Raw genomic sequence first — 3,984 nt, forward strand, 5'->3', positions numbered from 1 at the left:
AGCTTCACATCGAGCACAGGCCCCTTCACGTCAACTTGACAGGTCGACAAAGGGGAAATTCCAGGCAAAGGGAACAGCTTGTACGAAGGCTCGCATGGGCCCTGGAACAGAGAATCTGAAGCTGGGGCTGTTTCAGAAAATGAAAGCCCATGGCCGTCATGATCCCAGGATATTTGCAGGATGCCTCAGACACACGATGCCTGTCCTGATCCTCCATCCCTCAGTTTGGGCGGGGGCCCAGCTGGACCAAGTGTGCCCCTGGACCAAGTCCCCAGAGACTTGCACTGAGTTTTCCAAGGATGCGCAGCCTGTTTGGGGGCAGGGCCTGAGCTGGAGCCGGTTGTTCAGGGCCCTTCACTAGAACCCCCTCTGCCTCTAGGCGCTCCGCAGACATCAGGAGTGGAAACAATTCAGAGACATTTGGGAAAAAAAAAAACCCCAAACCCAAGCTGGCTTGTCGTTTCTGTCACTGTCATACTTCAGAAAGATCTACTGGGGGCAATCAGAGAAGAATAGGTCTGTAAAACTCAGCGTTTCCCTATTAGCTTTCAAAAGTTTTGCACAACATACTTTATGTGTGTTTATAGAAAAAAAAAAAAAAAAACCAAGACCCACATTGATTGAAAAAATGTGTTGTTATTGAAAGGGCCGAGTTGAACTCTCTGCAGAGCGTGGTGCTCGACAAGACTTGGAAGGCGAAGATTTCACATAAATAGTTGTGCCGAGTTGTTATGGCAACTGAAATTTGAAAAGTAAATAGGTTTAGGGGAAATATTTTCCCTTGTCTCTGGAGGAGTTTTCTGTTGCGGATCATTTGCAAAAGGAGGAGTTACTTCGATGCCCAGTGGATTTGGTGTATGTTGTTGAAGGACAGACGTGTGGGGTTCCTGTGCTGGGGGCGGTCTCCGTGCCCATGGGGCAGCTGCTTTCCTTTCATCAAGTAGGGGTTGAGATGGGTGGCAGGGTCACGCACGCTGTGTGGCCGTGCACCGATGACTTGCCCTCTCTGGGCGTCCACTTTTCTCTCTATAGAATAGTTTGGTGGAAACGCACAGTCATACAGGTGAGTACCTATTGTTTTGGGGATAGGCACCTACTTGTGGGTTGGACCATCACCACAGGGTACTGGGGTAGGTGTGTGTGCTCCACTCCATTGGTAAGAATTGGGGAAATAGGCTCAGGGCAGAAGAGAGGCTTGCTGGCCATAACACAGCAGCCAATGCAATGCTTGCATTCCTGCCCAGAGTATCTTCTTCTGCCATGTTCCTGAGCAGCCTTGCTCACGAAAGCTGGCAGCTGGCTCATCGTGGTGAGACCCCAACGACCACCCATCTCCGGGGAGCCCTGGCCAGCAGCCATTCACCCGTGGGAGCCTTGTGAGGGCTGGAGACACTCCTGGGTGGAATCAGGGTGGATCCCAGGACACAGCACAACCCCTCCTATTTGCAGAGAGGCCCCGGGTCCTCTGATTCTCCCCTCTCCACAGTGGGGACACCCTGCTTCAAATGGGGAAGGGCCCACTGGCTTTGGAGGAGGCAGCAATGAAGAATGATTACTCTCACATTCTTGTCTCCTCAGAGAAGAGCTGTACATGCCCCATGGCATATAAGCCTCATGGCAGCAGAGACCAGGTTGGCGCTGGGTACATTGACTCCATTCGTGGTTGCTGACCGAGGCGCAGAGCAGTAAAAGGTGTGTGTGTGTGGTGGGGGGCAGGGGGCATGTCTTCAAGTCACGTGGCTGGCAAGTGAGGCTTCTTCTGATGTCCTGAGTGGCCTGGCACTGGGGTGAGTGCCCAGGAATGTAATGAGCGCCCCGCCCCCGGGGGCATTCAAGCTCATAGGCTGGACTTGGCAGAAGGTTCTGTAAGCAGGAGGCTAAACTGGATGACTCCAAAATATTCCCAAAGAGCTTGGAACATGGGCCATGTGCACATGTGTGTGTGTGAGCGTGCGTGCATGTGTGTAAGCGTGCATGTCTGTGTGTGCGTGGTTCATTGTGTCCACATGTCTTCATTTGTGCGTGTCTGTGCTTGCACGTGTCCACACGTGTGCCTGTGTGTACACTCACACGTATGTGCTCTTGTGCGTCCACACGCATGCCTCTATGTGTGTACGTGTGGAGTCACCTGCAAAAACTCCCCCTTTGCTACTACTTGTGTCTGGACCACCTGGTCCTTGGCTGGGCCCTCAGGTCACTGTGGATTTGAGGACCCAGCACCTGGGGTGAGGCGGGCGTGGGGCCGTGAGGACTGTCTTAAGGGCTGGGACGACGAAGCCACCCGATTTGAATCCTGCCCTTTTCTGTCTGGGAGGCTGTGGCTTGAGCAGGGTAGCCCCTAAATCCCAGTCCCCAGCAGGGAGCTGGGACACTGTCAGGGCATGCCTGCCGGGTCATGGCCAAGGTTCAGTGACGTCTGTCTGCCTGGCCCACTTGCCCCTCTCCCCAGGCTGGCGTCCTCAACACGTCTGCCTCCGCCGCCGTTGATGGCACCAGATGCTCGGGGCCAGTACAGACACACTCCCCAAAACCCAGAGACAGCCAGCTCCAGCTCTTCCCAGAAGAGGCCAGGCCTGGCTCCCCCAGTGGGGATCTAAAAACACACCATGGGCTGGGGGGTCCTATTTGGGGAGCCCCCTGGGCTCATTGGGAGCCTCTTATTCAGGAAGGGTGACTTTGATAAACTGAAGTTCTGAATTGTTTTTCAAAAATGCAAAAGGAAAGGAGAGAGACGGACATGGAGACAGAGAGACGTAGGTATCCATCTCTATGTATGTATGTATGTGTGTGTGTCTCTCTCCTTCCATGTCTGCCTCTCAGAGTTAAGACGGGAAATGAACATATTCCCAACAGCTCGGGGTGAGCTTTATTGGAAACTGATCGGAGGTTGGCCTCCAAGAATCCAGAACCAGCCCTGTCCCTGGCCAGCTGGGTGACCTTGGGGAGGCTGTCCCCCTCCAACCCTGGACTTTCTCGTCTTCTGCTTCACAACATGAGGATGGAGGGAAGGCAGGGTGCCTGGGATGTTGCAAAATGTCACCTGAATATATTTGCTCCTTCTTACCAGGTCTGGAAGCCTCCAAAGATAATCCTCCCGTAGGTGGGTTCCAGGCTACCTTGAGAGACCACCTGAACCCCCACCCCCACAAATAATAAGGGCAGCATCGCCTATGAGTCACCTACACTGAATGTGTTTGTTCCCTCTTACTGATGGAACTTGCAATTTTTGGCTGGGTACGTGGCCTCCCAAAATAAAGACTGTATTTCTCAACCTCCCTTGTGACTACATTTTGGTCAACGAGAGGCAAACAGAGTGATGTGGAAAGAGTTTCAGGGAAACCTCTTTAAAACATCGTGGGTGGGCACCCTGTTGCCTTTTCCTCTTCTGTGCCAATTTCCTGCTGGCTGGAAGGTGGACATGATGGCTGACGCTCATGCAGCCGTATTGGACTGTGAAGACAAAGTTCCATACAGGGAGTCTCCCTCTGGACTTCTGTTATATCAGCGAGAAACAGCCTATCTTGTTGAAGCCACTGTTATTTGACTTCTCTCTCAGTCGGTCTTAACCCTAATGGATAGAATAGGAAAAAGGTAATTTCTCTTATCTGGTCTCCTCTTCTAGGATGATGGAATTTGGGCTGCTCAGCATTGGCAGAAACTGGAAAAGTCTACTTATCTTGAAGTGGATAGTCTGGCAGAAAAATACTGTCAACAGCCGTGTTCGTAGTCCAGTATTAATAACGACAATAAATGCAGTGCTATTTATCGAAGCACTCACTCTGACCCAAAGTCATACAGAGGCGGGGCCCAGATCCACACCCACACTGTGCCAGGCCGACGCCAAGACCCGCGGGTTTCTCCACTTGCATTCACGCCCCTTCTTAGGCCAATGTTTCCCAGCGTGTCACGGGTCACACTGACCGCAGTGGGCCTTTGCCTGGCTCACAGTGGGTCTATGACGTTGCAGCCAGCCCCAGGTCCACG

The 3,984-nt window shown here is 52.6% G+C and overlaps 1 long non-coding RNA gene across 1 annotated transcript; it reads left to right on the plus strand.

Moving 5' to 3' along the window:
• Window positions 1-749: 749 nt before the first annotated feature.
• Window positions 750-3,251, plus strand: LOC138991428 (uncharacterized). The gene is made up of 3 exons (XR_011467372.1): window positions 750-1,063; window positions 1,579-1,692; window positions 3,068-3,251. It is a non-coding gene; the product is annotated as an uncharacterized lncRNA (long non-coding RNA).
• The last annotated feature ends 733 nt before the right edge of the window (window positions 3,252-3,984 follow it).

Source organism: Bos mutus, chromosome 17, assembly GCF_027580195.1.
Source record: "Bos mutus isolate GX-2022 chromosome 17, NWIPB_WYAK_1.1, whole genome shotgun sequence".
In the NCBI taxonomy this organism is placed as follows: domain Eukaryota; kingdom Metazoa; phylum Chordata; class Mammalia; order Artiodactyla; family Bovidae; genus Bos; species Bos mutus.